Source organism: Elephas maximus, chromosome 4 (genome assembly GCF_024166365.1).
Source record: "Elephas maximus indicus isolate mEleMax1 chromosome 4, mEleMax1 primary haplotype, whole genome shotgun sequence".
In the NCBI taxonomy this organism is placed as follows: Eukaryota; Metazoa; Chordata; class Mammalia; order Proboscidea; family Elephantidae; genus Elephas; species Elephas maximus.
Genome location: NC_064822.1, coordinates 130,626,547 through 130,650,811, shown reverse-complemented (window position 1 = coordinate 130,650,811; position 24,265 = coordinate 130,626,547). Strand labels below are relative to the sequence as shown.

General features: G+C 40.3%; 1 protein-coding gene across 1 annotated transcript in view; it reads right to left on the bottom strand.

The window, feature by feature from the left end:
- FRS2 (fibroblast growth factor receptor substrate 2) overlaps positions 1–8,480 on the bottom strand; it is a 116,341-nt gene extending 107,861 nt beyond the window's left edge. Inside the window, exon 1 of the mRNA XM_049883867.1 lies at positions 8,389–8,480. The gene's annotated coding sequence lies outside the window, so the exon portion shown is untranslated. The remainder of the gene's footprint in view (positions 1–8,388) is intronic.
- Positions 8,481–24,265: the final 15,785 nt, after the last annotated feature.

Here is a 24,265-nt window from a genome sequence, read left to right as displayed (position 1 = left end):
GTAGACTCAAATCACCAACCTTTTGATTAGCAGCCGAGTGCTTAGCCGTTTGCAGTACCCAGGGACTCCCACACTAAAGCTACTTACCTTATAAATCACTTAAATCAGGTAGTAACTCATGGCTATATGTTATTTATTTACACAACAGTCCAAGGTACTCGCAATATAAATAAAAAAGACAACAGACTAAGCTTATAGTGGTCCATCTACTAACTTACAAGGCAACCGTAGCTAGTGAAAGAAACAATATGCTATACAAGAAAATAATGTTGTTGTTAGGTGCTGTCAAGTCTGGTTCAGACTCATAGGGTCCCTATGTACAACAGAAAGAAACATTGCCCGGCCCTATGTCATCCTCACAATCGTTGCTATGTTTGAGCCCATCACTGCAGCCACTGTGTCAATCCATCTCATTGAGGGTCCTCCTCTCTTTTACTGACCCTCTACTTTACCAAGCATCATGTCTTTCTCCAGGTATTGATCCCTCCTGATAACATGTCCAAAGTACATAAGATGAAGTCTCACCATCCTCGCTTCTAAGGAGCATTCTGGCTGTACTTCTTCCAAGACAGAGGTGTTCGTTCTTCTGGCAGTCCAGGTATAGTCAATATTCTTCACCAACACCATAATTCAGAGGCACCAAGTCTTCAGTCTTCCTTATTCAATGTCCAGCTTTCAGATGCAGATGAGGCAACTGAAAACACCATGGCTTGGGTCAGGTGCACCTTAGTCCTTCAAGTGACATCTTTGCTTTTATAAAACAATACCGCCTTTAATATCTAAACCAGAAAATCTCCAATTTTCTTTAAAATTAAAAAATGTTGTTGTTGGGTGCCATCCAGTCAATTCCAACTCATAGTGATCCCATGTGACAGAGCAGAGCTGCCTCACAGGGTTTTCTTGGCTGTAATCTTTAGAGAAGCAGATCACCAGATCTTCCTCCTGTGGAGCCTCTGAATGGGTTCAAGCCACCAACCTTTCCATCAGCAGCCAAGTGCTTAACTGTTGCACCATGAGGGTTCCTTAAAATTAAACAATAACCTGAACATTCTGCTTTAGGGATGCTAACAAGTATTTAAGTGTTTCTATAGCATTCCCGGAGCCCTGGTGGCACAGTGGTTAAGCGTTTGGCTACTAACCAAAAGGTCGACAGTTCAAATTCACCAGGCACTTCTTAGAATACGGAAATTATAGAACAATATCGTTAATATCACGTGCAAGCAAAATTTTGCTGAAGATCATTCAAAAACAGCTGCAGCAGTATATCGACAGGGAACCGCCAGAAATTCAGGCTGGTTTCAGAAGAGGACGTGGAACCAGGGATATCACTGCTGATGTCAGATGGATCCTGGCTGAAAGCACAGAATACCAGAAGGATGTTTACCTGTGTTTTATTGACTAGGCAAAGGCATTCGACTGTGTGGATCATAACAAACTATGGATAACACTGCGAAGAATGGGAATTCCAGAACACTTAATTGTGCTCATGAGGAACCTTTACATGGATCAAGAGGCAGTTGATCGGACAGAACACAGGGATTCTGACTGGTTTAAAGTCAGGAAAGGTGTGCGTCAGGGTTCTATTCTTTCACCATACCTATTCAATCTGTATACTGAACAAATAATCCAAGAAGCTGGACTATATGAAGAAGAAAGGGGCATCAGGATTGGAGGAAGACTCATTAACAACCTGCGTTATGCAGATGACACAACCTTGCTTGCCGAAAGTGAAGAGGACTTGAAGCACTTACTAATGAATGAAGATCAAGATCACAGCCTTCAGTATGGATTACGCCTCAACATAAAGAAAACAAAATCCTCACAACTGGACCAACGAGCAACAACATGATAAACGGAGAAATAATTGAAGTTGTCGAGGATTTCATTTTACTTGGATCCACAATCAACAGCCATGGAAGTAGCAGTCAAGAAATCAAAAGACGCATTGCATTGGGCAAATCTGCTGCAAAGGACCTCTTCAAAGTGTTGAAGAGCAAAGGTGTCACCCTGAGGACTAAGGTGCGTCTGGCCCAAGCCATGGTATTTTCAGTAGCAACATATGTATGGGAAAGCTGGACAATGAATAAGGAAGACCGAAGAAGAGTTGACGTCTTTGAATTGTGGCGTTGGCGAAGAATATTGAATATACCATGGACTGCCAAAAGAACAAACAAATCTGTCTTGGAATAAGTGCGGCCAGAATGCTCCTTAGAAGCAAGGATGGCGAGACTGCATCTTACATACTTTGGACATGTGGTCAGGAGGGATCAGTCCCTGGAGAAGGGCATCATGCTTGGCAGAGAACAGGGCCAGCGGAAAAGAGGAAGACCCTCAACGAGGTGGGTTGACATGGTGGCTGCAATATAACAACGATTGTGAGGATAGTGCAGGACCGGGCAGTGTTTCGTTTTGTTGTGCACAAGGTTGCTATGAGTTGGAACTGACTCTAGGGCACCTAACAACAACAACTCCTTAGAAACCGTATGGGGCAGTTCTACCCTGTCCTAGAGGATCGCTATGAGTCGGAATCAACTGAATGGCAACGGGTTTTTTTTTTTTTTTAATAATACCCTCAATTTTTAAAATTACCTAACCAAAAACACTTAAGAAAACAAATGTTAAACCTTAGTCTAACAGTCACTTAGGCAAGGTTTGCACCTTAAGTTTTTTCCCCTACTCTAATTGAACCAGGGAGTCAATAAGCCCCTCATCTAGAAAACTGAATGCAATTTCAATAAGTGCTTATGTTAATAACTGGTTTGTGTCCCCAGGAGGACTCCTGTGGCTCCACTTACATAACCCATTATGCAAAGTGCCTGAACTATTCTCTTTCTCTAGAAAGTGTTTTGAATACTGATATCTGTACAAGGTTTACTGGCTATATTTAATAAGAAAACTTTTTTCTCTCTAGCTTCAATTATCTTTCCTGCAGAAGAGGTAGAAAGGAAAGCCAATTTCTGCAACTTCGCTATGTCAAGGGAGAGTTATTTATCTTATTGGCTAATCAAAGAGTAATGACTTAAAGCATTACCCCAGGCAGCCCCCACAGCTGATCAGTTTTCTCCTGGGACCCTGGTTGGGAAACAGTCTTAAACAAATAATTTGGAGCAACTCGTATGAACTCAACTGAAAAAGGTCTGAACTGCTCCTTGAAATGTGTTATAAGTATTCATTGTGAAACCTGACAAAATTAAATTTAGTGGTGGCAAGAATCACAATACAGCCCCTGTAGAGTAACAGAAGGATAGAATGTACCCAAAACCTAACTTGAATATGTATAAATGTTAGATGAGTACTCTCTCCCATCCCTCAAGTTCTGTTTAAGCCAAGATTTTTGGATTTTACAGAACCATAATCTTAAAAAAAATGGGGAGACCAGCATAAAGATGCCAACTTTTATTCTGCCAAAGACATTTTAAAAATTACCAATCATCATCACCATCATTTCATAAAAGAAATAATATGCTCACATCAAAAACAGTAAAAGATCGCTTTAGAAAAACAAAGTGTCTTTTAAATTCAATAGATCTCTCTTTAGGAAAAGCTAACTACATTCTTATTTCACTTCAGGCAAGTGAAAACTTTGTCATGGATGAACACTACTCCACGGTCCAGCATTTACTAAGCAGCTAGCTCCCACTTGGAATAACACTACTCCATGGTCCAGCATTTACTAAGCAGCTAGCTCCCACTTGGAATAAAAAAAAAAAATAGGACATGCCTAAACCAAACATTAACCTATTCAATAACAAGGAACTAGATGCTTGCAGGGGTTTAGGGAGTCTCCCTTGGTCGCAGGCCAAGGACTTTGACACAGATCTGTCTAATTCCAGAGTTGTTAAGTATTATGCTAAGTTTCCTCTAATATTCTCCCAGTGGTATAAGGATTCACCCTCATCCAGTCACCTCTGTGACCAATGACAACCAAGGAATTTCCAAGACAGCTGGCAGAAGTGAGAGGTGCACTCCCTGGCCATCATTCAGACTGAAGCTAAATGGAACTCCTGACCTTTGCCTCATTAATACCAGGCTCACTGCAACTAAGCCAACCAGCCCAGACAAAGCACACACAAAACCCCCTGCCTCTAACAACACTGAAGCAAGACTCTTAGGAATTCCCAAGTGCCTGTGATAAGAGTGAAAAACATATTCCTAAAAAACAAAAGGAATGCATTAATGCTTAAGAAAGAAATAAACATTTCCATGGTAACAGTCTAAAAATAATAAACTCGCCCTCAAAAAGTTACTACTCTAAGCCTCATTTTGGAAATTATTACAATTATCTTTTTATGCATTATTACACAGGTTTTCCCCGTTTGAATATCCAAACAGAAAATTACATGAAATTCTATAAATTTACCCTTCTTGAAATTTCTGAGGAGTCCCTGGGGGGCACACACAGTTAAGTGCTCAACTACTAATCAAAAGGTTGGCAGTTCAAACCCACCCAGAGGCACCTTGGGAGACAGGCCTGGTGATCTGCTTCTGAAAGGTACCAGCCTTGAAAACTCTATGGAGCAGTTCTACTCTGCACACATGGGTAGGCCCTTAATCAGACTCGACTTGATGGGAGCCGACAGCAAAAACAAAGTTTCTAAGATAAAATATGCATTTTATATATGTATAATTATATGACAGATAAAAGCATCTTATGATCCTACCCCCCTAAGATAATCAGACTATTTACGAACATTAGAGACAAAACTACTCATGTTAATCAAAAGTACTTATAAAAGAGAAAGGTGAAAGAAAAATATGTAATTAAATACTATTTTCTGTGAAAGGTAATACTAACAGATGGTAGTAATGGGAACACAAAAATTAATATTCAAAAGCTCTTGATACTAAAAACAAAATCAAGTCATACACAGAAATAAATGGAATACTGTGTCAGAGATTTGCTTCCAAAGCCTCACCTATCAGTTGTCAAACAAATGTCTAAAGAAATGACCAAACATAGCGCTTAGGTAACCAACATCTAACACTCTGGAACAAATGATTCTGAAACAGTTTGTCTGCCCTGAAATAAGGGAATTGTAGTGAAGTATGCTTGCTAGCAACAGCAAGAAAATTTTACTTTCCAATTGGATTTTCAATGATTAGGTTCCTTTTACTCCCTATGAATCTGCAAGATGAGGGTATAGTTCACAGACTTATCAAACTCTCACCCATTGCATAAAATAATCTACTTAAGTGTCTTCTCTTTGTTTTGAAACAGATGCCACGTAAAATAAAGTTGTTTCTTTTTTTTCTTTCCCCTCTACACTTTTTCCCTTGGCACTTTCAGCTCCTTACACAGATTGAACTAGTACCTCTATATGCATTATGCCCCTACATCCATGTCTAATATATGCCTAGCACTAATCTCTCTCTTGAACTACAAACCCACATTTCCAAAAGACTCTGGGCATTTCCAATGTTTAGCAAGTATATAAAAAAACTCACCGTATCTAATGCTGATCTCATTATGCACCTCCTTGCCCATAGTTCTAGTGAAAGTATCACCATCACCATCGCCCACAGCTAGAGAGTATAATCTACTTCCATCTCCTCCAAACCCTCCCCAATGATTTCCCCTCTCACCCACCTACTAAATCAATTGCCAAGTCTTCTTACTGTTAAACTTCTGTTCTCATCCCACTGCCATTGTCCTTGCCCTGAATACCATATTCAAAGTCAGTTTTCCACAACAGATCATTCTACACACTACACAATTAGACCTCAATAGCTTCTTATCACTTCCCAAATGTTGAACTCCTAAATACAGCATTTAAGCATGCTCCACAATCCAGCTGCAACTTAAATTTCAAACTTGATCTCTTATTCCCCAAAATGACCCCTATATCCTAAGTAACCTGGTCCACGAGCTTTTCTCTGAGTACACAGTGTACCTCCCCACCTCCACGCTTCTGCTAACGCCATTCTCTTTATTTGAAAGGCCTTCTTCACCCACCTACTACTTCCAACCCTTGAATCTTTGTCTTAGAACTCAGGTTACTAGTTACCTGATAGCTACAAAAACCTAGGCAAGTTAACATATTTGAGCCTCAGGGGCCTCATTACTAAGAAAGATGCTTACACGGCTGTTGTCATCTTAGAAAATACATGTAAAGCAGCTAACATAAGGCCTGACATTCACTAAGTGCTCAATAAACAGTAGCTCCCGCACTATCCTTGTATTACTATACTTCCACATTTCCCATTATTACTCCCACTGAAAGTGAACCCTTTTTCCTTTTGTACAACTCCAAACTTTGGGTCAAACTGATCATGGGGTATTTACATATATTTCTTTATGTTGTAAATATTTATGCAAACATCTTACATCCTCCTACCAGATTTCAAATCCCTGAAACCAAAGGCTTGATCTTTGTATCCTATAATGCCTAGCAGTGTTTTTCACTGCTAGCAACACCCATCTTCAATGTTAAGTCCCAACTGCCTAAACAATATAATTCTCTTCTTCATGATTTCTGACACCTTAGAAAATTATTGCCAAAACCGAAATTTGAGTTGCTATGGCTGTATCTTTTTATGCTCCTACATGGTTGTCTAACATAAGCTGATGCACAGCAAAGGTTTACTATCTGTTGAATTAACGTGAATAATATAATAAAATTTACAATGCCTAAGAGCATCTGATTTCTGTCATCTTTTTCTGCTCTTACAATTCCTGAACTATTTCCTTTCAAACCATATTAACTATCAAACCTTCAGTACAAATCTGTAATCATATCTAACTTAACTCTTTCTCCAAATTCTCTTAATTTCAATATTCCAACTTTATGCTTTAACCAATTAAGCAATTCAGGCTGTTAGGAATCTACAGCGCTCCTGTAAGTCAAGCAACTAATCTTCCCTCCACAATATTTTCCAGAGAGTTTTTAAAAAATATCCACCCTTTGAGATAAAATTTTCTTTGCATAGGAGAACTACTCACTTCAGTCTATCTTCCCTAATTCATGATATTACCTCCCCATACATTGAAGGAAAGGAGAATAAGTACACCAAAATAACTGTAGTATAAGTCCTAATATAACCACAAGATAAGAGGTGCAGAAAAGTACAGAAACTTCACTAGTTTCATGAAGATGGTCAATGTATACTTCACACTAAAAAATTTAAAAAAGAAAAAAAAAGTCATCTGCTCATAGCCATAATCTGCTGTAACTACATTCTCTTATGGCCATAATTTTTTCTTTTTTTTTTTAAATCACCATTCGAAATGGGAAAATCTTATTTCCCATAATCTTTCAACAAGTCTATATTATTTAAATCAAAAAATAACTACATCCACCCTCTCTTCTAGGAAATTCTCAATTTATTCGAGGTAAACACTTCCTAAGTTACACACACACACACCCTCCTCTGCCCACCTGTGTGAACCTCTCTCTGCACTGCAGCAACAGCTGTAACAATGTAAGAAACCTCTGAGGAGTAAACAAGAAAAAATTTTCTTTTAAGTGAAGGAAAATAACAGTTTCAAGTATGAAGATAAACTTCGGGACAGAAGGTATACAATTCTTCAACCCTTTGCAAGCAATTCCAAAACATGCAACAACCGCAGGCTGAACTCATCATACAACCGTGACTTCAGGTAGCCACGGAATCAGGAGTGCAGATGTGAAAAGAACATCATTTTTTTTTTTAAGTCTGCAAGAAAATACGGGAGCTTACGTGAAGTACTGATTTTTCCCAAGTAAGTTTTCTGTTTTGTTTTGAAGTGACTTCAATAAACGCTTCAGCAAGCTTTTAAGTGAGTAAAGATCATGTGAGGCAAGCCGATGCCACCGTGACCTACGTATCCAAAACCCGTTAAGAGCGCCGTCCAAATCGGCCCAGCACAACCCCAAAGCGGGTCTCCGTGGAAAGCATCGCAAAAGATCCCCAGCAGCTACGCACGCAACGCCCCACCCTGCAACTGAGGAGACGACACCCCTGAGACCTGGGCTAATTACTGAACCCGAGAACAAACCCATGGAAGACCAAAGTCGGGGACTGGAGCCCAAGATTGAGTCTGGTGTCCGAGTCGCTAGCTCCCAGACAGACACCGTAAACCAAGTTGGGGAGGCGGCGCTAAGTCTTGGGGGAGCAGAAACGAAGGGAGTCGGACCGACCGAGGCCCAGCCTATTCCCACTCCCGAGTCCCAAAAGCAACAACAGCTTCGGGAACCCCCTCCCCGGCTCCGCCCCGTCCATCCCCATGGCCCAGCTGCCCCGCTACTTCCCGCCCGGACGACTCGGCGGAGACCGCGGCGGCCCACAACCCGCTTCCCTCGGACCCCGACAGCCGAACCCGCAGCCCCGAGCCCAGAGAGGGCGGCGGGGGCCCGAAAGCGCCCCAACGCGGGCCTGAGGTCGTCCCAGTCTGCTCCCCCGTCCACTCACCGTCGGCCTACATGCCGGGAGGGGAGAGGGCGCGGGTCAGGGAGCGCAGAACCCCAGGTTCCAACCCTGGCTGGAGCCCCCACTTGAGAGCCGTTCGAGCTTCAGCTGCTTTGCCTACAAGGCCTCTCTCCGGCCCGAACCTTGGAAAAGCACTTCCGGGGGAGCGGGGAGGGAAGGGTTTTGGCACCGGAACTGCTCTCGGGCTGGAGCTGCCAGGGCCTCCCGGGCAGGGCGGGGCGGGGCGGGGCGGGGCGGGGAAGGGCGGGGCCTCTCCGCCCCGCGCCCGCGCAAATCTGCACCTAATCCGCCCCGCGGCTCCACCTTAACCCTTTACAACCCCGCACCCTTTATTTTTCTCGTGTCCGGGTTGTTCTACTCACTCCGGCCACCTTATTTCAACGACGAGGAAATCGAGGCTCAGAGAATTTAGTTGCAAGAATCCAGCGCAGACACTAGGCCTCCCGGCTGTCTCCAGTGTTCTTTCCACTCCAATCTTATTCCTTTAAAAAAAATAATAGCTAACATTTATTGAACACTTACTGTGTGGTAGACACAGCAATAGGCGCTTCCCTTATGTTAATTTATTGAATCATTCCCAAAACACTGAGGCTGGTGCTATTACCTACATCTTGCAGAAGAAAAAACTGGTCAAAGATTCCAAACCCAATACCACAAACTTGGCTTTTGGTTTTATTTTAACTCATATTGTGTATATAAATCTCATCTACCCTCAACGAAATATTTAAGTTCTTTTAGGGCAAGGACCAAATCGTATTCCATAATCACTTGCAATTTCGAAAGAGGACAAGAGCTGAGGGACTCTGGAATCACACCACCTGGTTCTGGTTATTTTTCACCAGGGCAAGTTACCTAACTTTTCCAAGCCTCGATTTAAAAAATGGCGAATATATACGTGGTGGGAGGGGGGGGCTGTTGGAAGAATTCTAGATGATAATGCATGATAAACACGTGGCAGAGTACCCCGTACCAAGATAAAGCAACCAAACCCCTTGCCAGTGGAGTTGATTCCGACTCATAGTGACCTTATAAAACCTATTGCTGGAGAGTTGATTGCGACTCACAGTGACCCTGTAACACAGAGCAGAACTGCCCCCACAGGGTTTCTAAGAAGCGGCTGGTGAATTCGAACTGCTGACCTTTTGGTTAGCAGCCTAACGCTTAACCACTGCACCACCAGGATCAACAATTCTTATACCTCATCGACAATAGGAACAATTTCTCTTCTAGTGGAGTCACTCTAGCAGAGGGTGATTAGGAAAAGTGTGGGTTAGCAATAGAAAAGGTCAGTTTAAGAAATAACAAAGAAACAGAGGTTTTTGCAATGTGAAAATTGAAGGTAAGTGAGCCAAAGAATGACCCAGGGCCAGCTTGAATGCTTCTGAAGCTGTGAACCGAGAAAATGTGAGGACCCACAGAGTCAGATGCCAGGCAGGCAAAGGAGGGAGGTAAGGAAAGAAAAAGCCACAAAATCAGAAAGGCACAGAACATTTTAGGCAGATTCTGTATCTGAGCCCAGACACAGGAAAAAAAAAAAAAAAAATGCCTCTTAGTATGCACACTATCTGCAAAACAAATTTACAAGTATCTCTTGAAACTGTGTGGGTGGAAGATTTTTTTTAATTTTCTAGTAAGGGGAAATGAAAATAGTTCAGAACTCATTATTACAAATTTCAGATGCAAACAATGCCATTACTATTGACTTTATTTATAGTGCAGTTTTATTTATTTTATTTTTGTGATCTTAGAAGTAATCTTAATTATTTTATTTTTGTGATACTTCCTTAATACCCAAATTCAAGCTGCCTTTCTTACTTCCGGGTGTGAAGAAGTAAAAAGCAGAGCCTGGGTTGGCAGGACTGAAGTCTTCTGTTTCCACCCAGGCCCTAGAGGAGTATTGAGTAGAATCCTGAATCACAGAGTGTCAGGCTCTGTGCCCACGGAGAGGTACTAGAGGTGGTCATTTAACCTGGTCATCTAACTGATAAATGTTGCAGCCATGATATTAATGCAAGTCTGTCTTCTCAAATGCTGTTCACCACCATGCCAGTGGTTCTCAAACTTGTCAGTGCATCAAAATTACCTAGAGGGCTGGTTAAAACACAGATTGCTTGGTCCCACCCCCAGAAGCCTACCGTGGCTTCGCAAAGTGAAGTCCCTGGACCAGCCACTTCAACATCATCTGGGAACGGGTTACAAATGCAAATGATTGGCCCAACCCTAGTCCTTGTGTATCAGAAACTCTGGGGTGGGACCCAGCAGTCCATATTTTAACAGGCCTTCCAGGAGATTCTGACATACTCACAAGTTTGAGAACCACTGCATTTTACTGTCTTCCACATATTACTCTGTCGAAGCAGAAATTCTTCCCACTGAACTAGATAATGTCTTGAAGCATTTTAATTATTTTTTGCCCTCAAAGGGAGATTAGGCTAGAAAAAAAAAATAGCATTAATGGCAGATTCCTTTTTTGATTACTTTAAATTTGTACAGAAACTTAACCAAATAATATTGGGATGGGTGGGGAACTAATGTCCTTTGAGAACTACTCTGTGCCAGGGGCTTTATATGGATTTTCTAATTCAATTTTCACTATACTACTATGAGGTTTTATGGTTTTAATTATTCAGATGAGAAAAACTGAAACTTAGGTGAAGTGACCAACTTAAGGCCACATTCTGGTTAAGTGGCAGAATCAGGATTGTTCAAACAAAGATCCCTCTAATTCCAAATCCTATGCTCCTTCCATTTTGTGGCAGGAGCTTTGAGAACCAAATTCCAGTGTGGTCTCCACCACCCCAACTATGCAACATTGAGTAAGCGATTTAATCTCTGTTTCAATTTCTCCATCTATAAAAAATGGTGTCATAAATCTGCTCCTCCTACACTGGAATGTCAGAACAAATGAAGAAATAAAAGTGTAAGCACTTTGAGCTATTTGAAGAAAAACAGTAAAAAGGCAAGTCATTACAGAAGTGTCTGTTTACCAGGTGTTGCTATGTGAGCCCTGGCATTAAAAGCTTTCCTGGTTATCTCCTGATTCATACATAAGACACTGAAAGACCATACTTGATGTCAAAGAAAAAGTTGAATTCATTTGTCAGTGTCTCCTGGAACTGCGAGGAGATGATAGAGGATGTCATGCATCTGTTTTAGAAATCACAGGGAACTTCTCACTGGTTGACTTTCTTCGACTCCAGGTTATTACCAGGTTGCTGACCCATCCTAATCCTAGAGGTCTCTTCTCCAAACCCTTTTTTGTCCCCATCCCAGGCACTCCTTCATTTTTCTTCCTTCCACCCAGTAGGGCAAGACTTAAAATTCCTGTTACTTTATCATGTAAAAGGTTTTGGTTCTCAATCCCCATCTCAAACCAGATTCCAGGCCTATCTTTGTTGACAGAATCACCAGGTTGCACAATTCCAGGGAGTACCATTCACAAAGAATACAATGTGAATGGTGCTCAAGGGGGTGCCAATTGCACAGACCATGATAGGAGTGCTGACCCCCTGGAACTGTGCAAGGCTGTGGCATAGCTCCCACCCCAAACTTCCATTAAGGTGTTTTGTTAAACAAAAGAGACATCTACCTGGGTGTCCACTCTTCCCCAAGCTTTAAAATAATGGGCTTCTTTGTTTGTTTTCTGTTTGTTTGTGAGCCTGATCAAATACTTAAACCACCCGGCTTAAGACCTGAGATCTACACTTTAATATAGCATTCTTCGCTCTCTTCTGCGATATTGTTGCCTATCTCCCCATTAGACTTGTGAGTTTCATGAAGACTTTATCATATTTTGTCCTCTTCATGTTTTATTCGTGCCTTGACACAAGTGCTCAAAAAGCATTTGCTGATTTGAACAACAGCATACTGTACTGTTAGTACACATTGTGAAATAAAAGAAAAAAATAGACATCTTACTTTGATTTCAAGGGGTGTCTCTTGCCCATGAGCCCAAAATTAAAAGTAAAAATGCTGAGCCAAAACTGATCTTGCCTGCAGCCTTGTTAACTTGTTTTTCACCCAAAACTGGTAATTTACTTTGCAACGTTGCTGTGCCTCTTGAAGAGGGTGGTCGATAACAAACGCATTACTTACTGACGTAATGAAGAAGACTGTGTGCGCCCTTAATTTTAATTTCAAGAAGTCTTATAGTTACAAAGGAGCCCTGGTGGCATTGTGGTTAAAGCGCTCGACCTTCAACCGAAAGGTCGGCAGTTCAAACACACCGGCCGCTCCAGGGGGAAAAGATTTGGCAGTCTGCTTGCATAAAGATTTACGGCCTTGGAAACTGTGGGGCAATTCTACTTTGTCTGATACGGTTGCTATAAGCTGAAATCCACTGGACAGCAACCGGTTTTTGGTTTGGTATAGCTACAAATATGTAAATAAACAGGTTTTTCAGGTACTTTTTAGAAAGTATTTCGCCACCATAGAAACTTATATTCATTAAGAAAAAAAAGAAAAAACTACACCTTAAAGATTTGTACAAATGAGTGCCACCACCACCACCCCCTCAAGTCGGGCCAGAGACTACCTAGTAACCTGATGCTGGCTGATCTCAGTAAATCAGCAGAGGGGTGTGTGTGGAAGGGGACGGGGAGGGTGGTTCAATCACCTTAAGATTAACCAGTGGTTGATTTTCTATCCTACACCCTCCTCTTCTCGTTATAAACTTCATTGTAACTAGCCAACATGGAGCCATTTGTTTGTTTAGAATCAAAATGGTATTCCTATATGCATGTAACTGTTGGAATAAACCCTATGTCTTAATTTTCTCTTTCTTTCTTTTTTTTTTTTTAATAGTTTTGGTGTTAGAAATGGAACCTGTAGCAGATCACCGAGGACCACTTGCTGCTGGTGAGAGATCAAGTGATGGTACCCCACGAGGGCCTTTTGTGCCCAGTTGTTCTTCCACCACAGCTGAGGAACTTGGTGACTCTTTCCCAGGTTTGAATTCCACTCCTTTTGTGTTGAACTCTCCGGGTTTAGATCTGAGCAGTTTTAGGTCTTTTCCATGGTATGTCATCCTTTTGCTCTGTTTATTTGGGGTAAGGGGCATGGATCTCTGTGCTTTCAGATAGCCATTTTACGGAGACCTCGGTTTAGATATAGTCATCTTAGAGATTTTAAACACGAGCTCCATCTGTTTTCACTCTCAAGCCACATGTTTCTTGGAAGTGGGTTGACTATACCAAGGATGACTTGAATTTTGAGTGGCTACTTTGAGGAACTGGGTTCCCAATTGCTTTGATTTTTTCCACTCTGAAAAACTTTCGTTTGGTGCCCATATTTCATTATTGGTTCCCATTTGCTTCATTTAAACATTCTCCTAGGACTGGGTCAAGGGGGAACCAGACTGCTCTGGTAAAGAAAGTTGTACTGAGTCTGACAGAGGCCTTAGGTAGTTTTGTTTTTGTTTAAATGGGTTCAGCTAAGTCCCAAGTGTCTGGGATACCTCCACCTGGGACTTTGGCAAGTTGATATGTTTAAAAATTATGGATCCAGAACCTGTTTTTTTGTTTGTTCTTTGTTTTCCTGTTAAAATGGGTCAACCTTACCAAAGACAACTTGGAGTTGCAGTGGCCACTTTAGGGAACTGGGTTCCCAGTTACTTTATTTTGTGTTGTGCTGTCCAAAATTGTTAATTGTTCTGAAGGGGAGAATCATGGGGTGGAACATGGGAATGTGAGCCCTGTAGGCCTGTTGTTCAGGCTGGCCTCTAAGACTGATGAGTTTGTGATTCTCACAGGACCATCGTGTGTTCGGGGAGGCTTTGTTGTGGGTAACCTGTGAAGCTAAAGCGGATCTCCTTCCATCTTGTTTTTGTCCTAAGATCTTGGCTGTGATCCAGAGAGGGTGTTCTGTCAGTTTTTGCACCTGCTGTCAGGTTAGGGGCCCAGCACTGCCCATTGCCAGCTCTCATGTGGTCGTCTTATGTCTCAGTTCTCTCCTGTTGTAGGAAAAAACCATTTCCTTTGTGTCCTCCCATCCCTAGGTCTTGCGTTTATCTTTCTAAATGGCATAATTTCATTAAGCATGATTTGGACCTTTAGTGGACACTTTGAAACGCTTTTTAATATACATTAATTCATTTGAAAAGTACACTAAAAAAAAGAATTAATTACTTATTTTGATTAGTATAATGAGGCCTCAGAAAAATGAAAATATTTTAAAAATTGTGTCTCGAAAAGATTCCTTAAAGCATGTACAGATATATGTAATATTTTTCTACCTCCAGGTGTTATTATTAAATCAGGCTAAAATACCCCTTCGAGGAGTTTTATTTTGATTAATTTAGAGATAAATAAGCACTTATACAAATTGAGTATTCCAAAAAGCCCCCAAAATTAAGCAAATTGAACCTCAAATGCTTTCAATGATAAAAAGTTTTATTATAGAAACTGATCCATAATTTTTTTAAAAAACTGAAGTTCATATAATTTACATAAATCTTTAGCAAACTAGACTAGTTTAATAATTCTGGTTTCAATAAAAGCTGCTATCTTTTAGTTATCAATATTAAGTATAAGATAAGCGTACTTTTTATTCTACTTGGGTATGCTTTTCCTAACTTATACAAGTTCACTGATGGAACAAGCTAGCATTACTTCTACTAAATATTGAAGATCATGCAAAATGTAAATTTGTGTTTAACTGAATCATATCATAATTCTGACAAACTTTATTTCAGTAGTAATTACATATTGTGGTATATAGACTTGAAGATAATTTCCAAAATCTTTATTGTTGTCATTAGTTGCCATCAAGCCGGTTCCAACTCAGCCACCCTATGTACAACAGATCAAAACACTGCCCAGTCCTATGCCATCCTCACAATCATTACTATTCTTGAGCCCATTGTTGCAGCCACTATGTCAGTCTATCTTGTTGAGGGACTTCCTTTTTTTCACTGACCCTCTGTTGTACCAAGTACAATATCCATCTCCAGGGACTGGTACCTCCTGATAACATGTACAAAGTACAGGAGGCAAAGTCTCGCCATCATCGCTTCTAAAGAGCGTTCTGGCTGTATTTCTTCCAAGACAGATTTGTTCATTTTTCTGGCAGTCCACAGTATATTCAATATTCTTTGACAACACCATAATTCAAAGGCATCAATTCTTCTTTGGTCTTCTTTATTCATTGTCCAGCTTTCGCATGCATATAAGGCGATTGAAAATACCATGGCTTGGGTCAGACACACCTTAGTCCTCAAAGTGACATCTTTGCTTTTTTAACACTTTAAAGAGGCCTTTTGTAACAGATTTGCCCAATGCAATGTGTCTTTTGATTTCTTGACTGCTGCTTACATGGGTATTGATTGTGGAACCAAGTAAAATGAAATTCTTGACAATTTGAATATTTTCTCCATTTATCATGATGTTGCTTATTGGCCCAGTTGTGAGGATTTTTGTTTTCTTTATGTTGAGGTATAATCCATACTCAAGAGTGTAGCCTTTGATCTTCATCAGTAAGTGCTTCAAGTCCGCTTCACTTTCAGCAAGGAAGGTTGTGTATCTGCATATCACAAGTTGTTAATGAGTCTTCCTCCAATCCTGATGCTGTGTTATTCATCACATAACTCCACCTCTTGGATTATTTGCTCAGTTTACAGATTGAGTAAGTGTGGTGAAAGGATACAACCCTGTCATGGATTGAATTGTGTCCCCCAAAAATATGTGTATCAATTTGCGTAGGCCATGATTCCCAGTATTGTGTGATTGTCTACCATTTTGTCATCTGAAGTGATTTTCATATGTTGTAATTCCTATCTCTATGTCGACGAGATGTGATTAGCGGCAGTTATATTAATGAGGCAGGACTCAATCTACAAGATTAGATTGTGTCTTAAGCCAATCTCTTTTGAGATGTAAAAGAGAGAAGCGAGCAGATAGAGGGAGACCTCATACCACCAAGGAAGCAGCGCCAAGAGCAGAGCACCTTCTTTTGACCCAGGGTCCCTCCACCTGAGAAGCATCTAGACAAAGAAAAGATTGATGACAAGGACCTTGAGAGAGAAGGCCTTCCCCTAGAGCTGGCACCCTGAATTTGGACTTCTAACCTCCTAGACTGTGAGAGAATAAATTTCTCTTTGTTAAAGCCATCCGCCTGTGGTATTTCCATTATAGCAGCACTAGACGACTAAGACAAACCCTGATGCACACCTTTCTCTACTTAAAAACACACAGTATCCCTTTGTTCTTTTCTAACAACTGCTGCTTAGTCTGTGTACAGGTTCCTCACGAGCACAATTAAGTGTTCTCGAATTCCCATTGTTCCCAATGTTATCCATAATTTGTTATGATCCATACAGTCACATGCTTTTTCATAGTCAATAAAACACAGGTAAACATCTTTTTGGTATTCTCTACTTCCAGCCAAAATCCATCTGCCGTCAGCAACCATGCATATAGCTCGTTCCACATCCTCTTCTGAATCTGGCTTGAATTTCCAGCAGTTCCCTGTCAAGACACTGCAGCAACCACTTTTAAATGATCTTCAGCAAAATTTCACTTGCATGTGATATTAATGATATTGCTCAATAATATCTGCATTCTGTTGAATCACCTTTATTTGGAATGGCCACAAGTATGGATCTCTTCCAGTCAATTGGTCAGGTAGCTGTCTGCCAAATTTCTTGGCATACACAAGTGAGCACCTCCAGCACTGCATTCATTTGTTGCAGCATCTCAGTTGGTATTCCATCAATTCCTGGAGCCTTGTTTTTTGCCAATGCCTTCAATGCAGCTTGGACTTTTTCCTTCAGTACCACCAGTTCTTGATCATATGCTGCCTCCTGAAACGGTTAAACATTGATCAATTCTTTCTGGTACAGTGACTCTTCCATCTTCTTTTGACACTTCCTGCCTCATTCAATATTTTGTCCATAGATCCATAGATCAGTAGGTTGGAGAGCAGGGCTCTTGTTCACGGGCTGTGAAGATCAACAAATCCCAAGATTGGCAGGCAAGACTACCAGGCTTCTCCTGATTCACGTAGCTGCAGGAGCTGGCGAACCCAAGATTGGTAGGTGGGAGAGCAGAGCTCTTGCTCACAGGCTGTGAAGACTGATGAATCCCAAGATTGGCAGGTAAACTGCTAGCTCAAGTCCCAAGAACTGGAGGTCAGAAGAACAGGAGGCAACTGCAGGATCCAGAGAAGGCAAAAGCCAGAATGTCTGCTTATATTCAGATGCAGGCCACGCACCCATGGAAACTCCCTTTGAACTAATTGCCTACTCACAGCAGATTCCATCATGGGGGTGATCACATATAAATATGGAGAATCATGCCCCAGCCAAGTTGACCCACAATCTTAACCATCACACTAACTTATACAAATTTACTGATAGAACAAGCTAGCATTACTTCTACTAAATATTTAAGATTATGAATAACATAAATTTGTGCTTAATTGAATCATATCATAATTCTGACATGCTTTATCTCAGTAGCAATTGCATTTTGTGGTATACAGACTTGAAGATAATTTCCAAAATCTTCAGGTAACTTAAAACCTTAAAGTGATACTAAATTGAGTTAATTAATGAATATTCATTATAACTTAAATTTATGTACTTCTCTTTTTTATTTCTTATATATCACAGACAAGGTATATATATTTGGGTCTGTTGATGAATGTGTCCATTATAATCACATTAAGAAGCTATGGTGTAAGGGTTGTGTATGGATATAGAAAGTTGCAGAAGATTCACAGAAAGGGAAATGAGAAAGGTTTGGTTCTTGGATGGTTAATTTGGTTATGGTTGTCTGTAATGGGCAAAATGAAAGCAAGAGATGAGCCAGCCTCTGATTCTGGCCTGTCCAAACTGAAGCCCAAACCCCTATCGAAAGAATGTGTGGAGGAACCTGAGACAGGGCTGGGTTTAGAATTGGGAAAAGATACCAAGATGTGGCAGTGTTTAGATTTGAAACTTGAAGTACAACTTTGTGCCCTTCCAAAGGAAAAAGTAATGTGGAGAAGCAGATAACAAATGAAGCTAAGTTGATTCCCAAGGGAAGGTTATGCTGCGAGAATATATAGGGGAGAATTGAGGAGCTCTTTTTTTTCCTAGCAAGGTAGAAATTGGGGAACAGTTGTTTAAAAAGGAGATAGATGAAGTTGACATTGATGGAGTTAGAATGGAGGTTCTAATGAATCACTACTTGAGATTGGGCAGGACAACAGAAACTCCGCCTGGTTTTGGAATAGTAAAAAGGCCTAAGAAAGCCCTTTCTATTTAAGCCAGTTAGGGGAAATTTAAGAGGCCGGAAGATAGAGTTAACAATAAAAACCTCCTCGATTTTAAAAGAGCAGAGGCTCTTTATAATCATGTTACTTGCTAGTTTACTTTTGAAATTGTTTACTGTCACTTTGGTTGAATAGGTAGGTTAAGTATGGTTCCCAGTAACCCATGATCCTATTTAATCAACTGTTCAAATCCCTGAAAAATTTGATCCTTTGCCACCCCAAAATCAAATCCTAAATGATATATTTTTTAGCTAAAACTGTCTTTGAGATTTCTCAGAAAAAAAAAAAGGAAGGACCCTAAAAAATCCCAAAGCATTTTTTTTTTTATCTTATAAAAAGAGAGGTGCTAGAAATAAGTGTTTATTTGATATGTTATTCTTGATGAGTTTCATGGGAAAAATTGTCAAATCAGAAGAGGTGCTTAGCTTTCCCAAGGTTAAATTTGTATGTGTAAAATGTTTTTAATACAAATATTTTTGAAATGTATACTACATAAAAAAAAAAAAAATGGTTTTTATACTATATGGGAAGTTCCTAAAGATTTGCCCATGCTCTTATTGTTCATTATATGTTTCTGTCATGGGTTGAATTATGTCCTCCCAAAAATGTATGTATCAACTTGGTTAGGCCATGATTCCCAGTATTCTGTGGTTGCCCTCCATTTTGTGACTGTAATTTTATGTTAAAGAGAATTAGGGTGGGATTGTAACACCCTTACTAGGTCACATCCCTGAGCCAATGTAAAGGGATTTTCCCTGGGTGTGTGGCCTGCACCACCTTTTATCTCTCAGGAGATAAAAGGAAAGGGAAGCAAGCAGAGAGTTGGGGACCTCATACCACCAAGAAAGAAGCACTGGGAGCAAAGCGAGTCCTTTAGACTCAGGGTTCCTGCTCAGAGAAGGTCCTAGTCCAGGGGAAGATTGATGAGAAAGACCTCCCTCCAGAGCCAACAGAGCTAGATAGCTTTTCCCTGGAGTTGTCACCCTGAATTTAGACTTCTAGCCTATTAGACTGTGAGAAAATTAATTTCTCTTTGCTAAAGCCATCTACTTGTGGTATTTCTGTTACAGCAGCACTAGATGACTAACACAGTTTCTATTTATCAGAATCCTTGCACTGTTTGACTTCATATTAGACAACCAAATTAGTGTTTTCAGTTATAATTTTAGAGTTTTTTAAAAATGTTAACTTGATCAAAACTTTATTTCTTTAATTTGAATCTAGCGTCATCTAGGCCAATGGTTTCCAACTGGGGAGTCACATCGCTTATGAAGTTTTATTAATATTCAGATGTTTACAACCTTCTAGAGACTACTGAATCTCTTAACTTGATAATCTTGATATATTCTTGGTACATCCTAACTAAAAGCTTGGTATTATTATATGTCATATCTAAAGCTCTCTTCTTGTTAAAGATTATGTACGCTTTTAAAAGTTATTATTAATAAATTAACCATTTTTTTTTTAACCATAGCCATTTTTAAGTTTTATCATCTGCAGATAGTTTTATTTTGACTCCGTGAAAGCATTTACAATCAACCACAGGCTAGAGTATTTCAACAAAAAAGGACTGTCTCAGACACATGGAAATGACTGCCCAATATTTTGGGCATTTACTTCTAATGAGGGTACTTACACTACAGGACTGAATCAAGATTTCCAAAACACTTGTGGAGAAGCTGATGGGTTCATGGAACTGCTAATCCAGAATCAAGTGGAACAGAAGTTAATTACAGACTCGACGACACTGGGTGCTGGGTAGTCCCTGACTTACAATGTGATTCCGTTCCAACAACACTGGTATAAGTCGGTTCTGACATAGGTCGAATACCTCATTTTTTTTTCTTTCAGTTTTCATTATTTTTGCCTTTTATTATCAGTATCTTTATAAATCTAATCTTTATTTGTCTTTGAGAGTTGGCATGAGAATGATAACATCAGCTAATTACACAATGAAACATTGTATTACATATTACTAATTATAAGATGTACAAAAAAAAACAAATGGAAGTTGTAAGTGCAGTTCGTCATAACTCAAATATGTTGTAAGTCAGGGACTACCTGTACGTAGGACTGAGTGGACTAAAAGATTGTAAGTTTTTGCATGGAATATTGCTAATGTTTTAACGTTCTATTTTCTGAATATAAGAAAATTCTCTTTTCTCCTAAACTATCTACAACTTATAACAATTTAATCAACTATATTTATGCAAATAAAAATGAAACATTTGTCTTTTTCCCTGCCTGATCACTCTGGAATTGGAAAACTCTTAATGAGTATTCTTATTTTAATGGCAATATAATTATCTGTAGTAAGTTCAGTAAGAATCTGTACTCCTCAGTAATAGAACATAATTGGAAATAATATAATAATCAGGCTTTGACTGGAACATCATATTTGAGAATGATATGCAAAGAATCAGGTATGACCAGACACTTTTAAGGAACTTATTTTTTTTACCCAAATCTCTGTGTCTATAGGTGAAATCTCGTGGCAAGTTCTTGGCTTGGGTTCCTAGCCTGGAGAGAGTTTTACAAGTTCAATCTGAGATTCCTTATAAAAACTTCCAACAAAGTAAGTTTAAAAGGCCTATAGGATAAATTACTATTCTGGCTGCACCTATATAAATAATGATAAACAGCTTTATTTTTAGATAAAAAGTAACTTTGCTTTGAAATTACTTTTTGTATAGAGGGGAATGACTGTAGAGAAAAATTTTATATTTCAATAGGAAATTGTAGCAAGTCCTTACAGGCTATCAAGTTCTGGTTCTGTTCATTGTCTTTGAACTATTTTACGTCTTTTACATCTTGTCTGCACTACAGACAACTAATAGCTTTGCCTTCTACCTGTAGATTGTACAATCACATGGTCTGTTATGCTGGGAACAACAACTTAAAGAGGAATGGTAGCACATTCATTGCCAAAAAGGATATTTCAAGATCTATCCAGAAGTACGATGCTATTAGTAATAGGATAATATCTATACGCCTACAAGAAAGACCAGTTAATAGAACTGTTATTCAAATTTATACACCAGGCGGAGCCAAGATGGCAGAATAGACAGACGCTTCTGGTGAGCCCTCTTTATAACAAAGACCCGAAAAAAAAAGTGAAACCAGTGTATTTGTGACAAGCTGGGAGCCCTGAGCATCAAAGGCAAGCGTAGACAACAAACTGAGGGGCGGGGGAGGAAGAGACCGTTCAGAAGTGGAGAGGAGTTGCCGGACCTGAATTGCGGGGAGCCCTCAGGCACCATTCCCAGAGCAGCAGCGGCGGTGGCGGTCGGCAGTGGCGGGCTAGTACTAGGGTTGGGCCGCAGTTTCCTGAGGGAGAAGCAGCCAGCCACACAGCCTACTCACACCTCCAGAACCTGAGGAGAATGGCCCTCTCGGAAAAAGCTAAGTACTTGTGTATCTTTTACCACGCCCCCACCCCCAACCCCTAAGCCGGCTTCAGCGGCTGAATCCCTGGGCCTGAGATAGGCCCTGGTGAGCACCTAGAGCCATCCTTCCTGCCTTGGGGAAGGAAAAAATTTGCAAATGGGGAGAAAAAATAATTTGCTAGCTCCATTAACCAGGGGAGCTCAGGACAGAAGCGGCTCCTGTCCAGGAATAAACCACCCATGGACCTTGAGCACCTTTCTCTTCTGCATGGACCTGTGTGGGCCTATTTTGGGAGAATAGGCCCTTGTGGGCAAACTCTAACCATTTCAGCTGTGTGGTGGAGAGGTGGGTGTTTGATGTTTGGTATTGCTTTTCCTATTAAACAAGGTCCTCACCTACCCACATCAGGGACCTAAGGACTCGTAGCTCCACTCAGGCCACCCTACAACCAAAAAACTTTGGATGTCCATGGTCCCTCTGCAGAACCCACCCACCAGGACGCTCTAGGGAACAGAGATGCATTTTCCTCAGAGCACTCGGGGGTCGGCTCTCAGCCCCCTGCCTTGTTCAGAGCATGACCCCCTGCTGCAATCAGATACTGGTATATACACCAATCACCCCTGCCCCTCTAAGACTGTAGGACAGAGCCTGTGCCACACACTTGATGACCAGCTATCTGGAAACCTGAGCTGAATTCATATAAGAAAACTGAATGGACTCCTAGACTGACATACCTGATAACAGCTCTAGCCAGCTGGGGACAGGACACCAGAGCTCCAAAGGTGAAAATAATCAAGCTAGCTCACTCAAGCAACCCACAGGGGTATACCAAAACAAAACAAAGCAAGCAGCTATGACACAGTAAGCAAGCATAAACTAATACAATAACTTATAGATGGCTCGGAGACAACACTCAATATCAAGTCACATAAAGAAACAGACCATGATCACCTCAACAGGCTCTCAAAACAAAGAATCCAGGGATCTTTTTTTTTTTTCTTCTAGATGAAAGTGCATCCCTGGAATTACCAGATGCGGAATAAACCCACTAAAAACCAAACCTACTGCTGTCGAGTTAATTCCAACTCATAGTGACCCTAGAGTACAAAAGTTTAATATACAGAACCCTTCAAGACATCAGGAAGGAAATGAGGCAATACACAGAACAAGCCAAGGAACACACAGATAAAGCAACTGAAGAAATTAGAAAGATTATTCAGGAACATAATGAAAAGTTTAATAAGCTGGAAAAACCCATAGACAGAGAGCAATCAGAAATTCAGAAGATTAACAATAAAATTACAGAAGTAGACAACTCAGTAGAAAGTCAGAGGAGCTGAATTGAGCAAGTAGAAGCTAGAATTTCTGAACTCGAAGATAAATCACTTGGCCCTAATATATTTGAAGAAAAATCAGATAAAATAATTTTTTAAAAATAAAGAAACCTTAAGAATCATGTGGGACTCTATCAAGAGAAATAACCTATCAGTGATTGGAGTACCAGAACACGGAGGGATAACAGAAAATACAGAGAAAATTGTTGAAGATTTCTTGGCAGAAGAAAAATTCCCTGATATTGTGAAAGATGAGAAGATATCTATCCAAGATGCTCATGGAACTCCACATAAGGTAGATGTTAAAAGAAAGTCACCAAGACATATTATAATCAAGCTTGCCAAAACCAAAGATAAAGAGAGAATTATAAGAGCAGCGAGGAATAAACGAAGTCACCTACAAAGGAGAGCCAATAAGAATAAGCTCGGACTACTCGGCAGAAACCATGCAGGCGAGAAGGCAATGGGATGACATATTTAAAAACCTGAAGAAAAAAATTGCCTGCCAGGAATCATATATCCAGCAAAACTGTCTCTTAAATATGAAGGTAAAATTAAGACATTTCCAGATAAACACAAGTTGAGGGAATTCGTAAAAAGCAAACCAAACGCAAACTACAAGAAATACTAAAGGGAGTTCTTTGGTTAGAAAATCAATAATATCAGGTATTGGCCCAAGACTAGAACACTGGGCAGAGCAACCAGAAGTCAACCCAGAAAGGGAAATCCAAAAAAACAAAGCAAGATTATAAAAAAAAAAAAAAAAGCCCAACACAGTGTAACGGCAATGTTATTATATAAAAGGAGACAACATTAAAATAATAAAGAGGGACTAAGAAATGTAATCATACACCTTCCATATGGTGAGGAAGATATGGGGATACCAA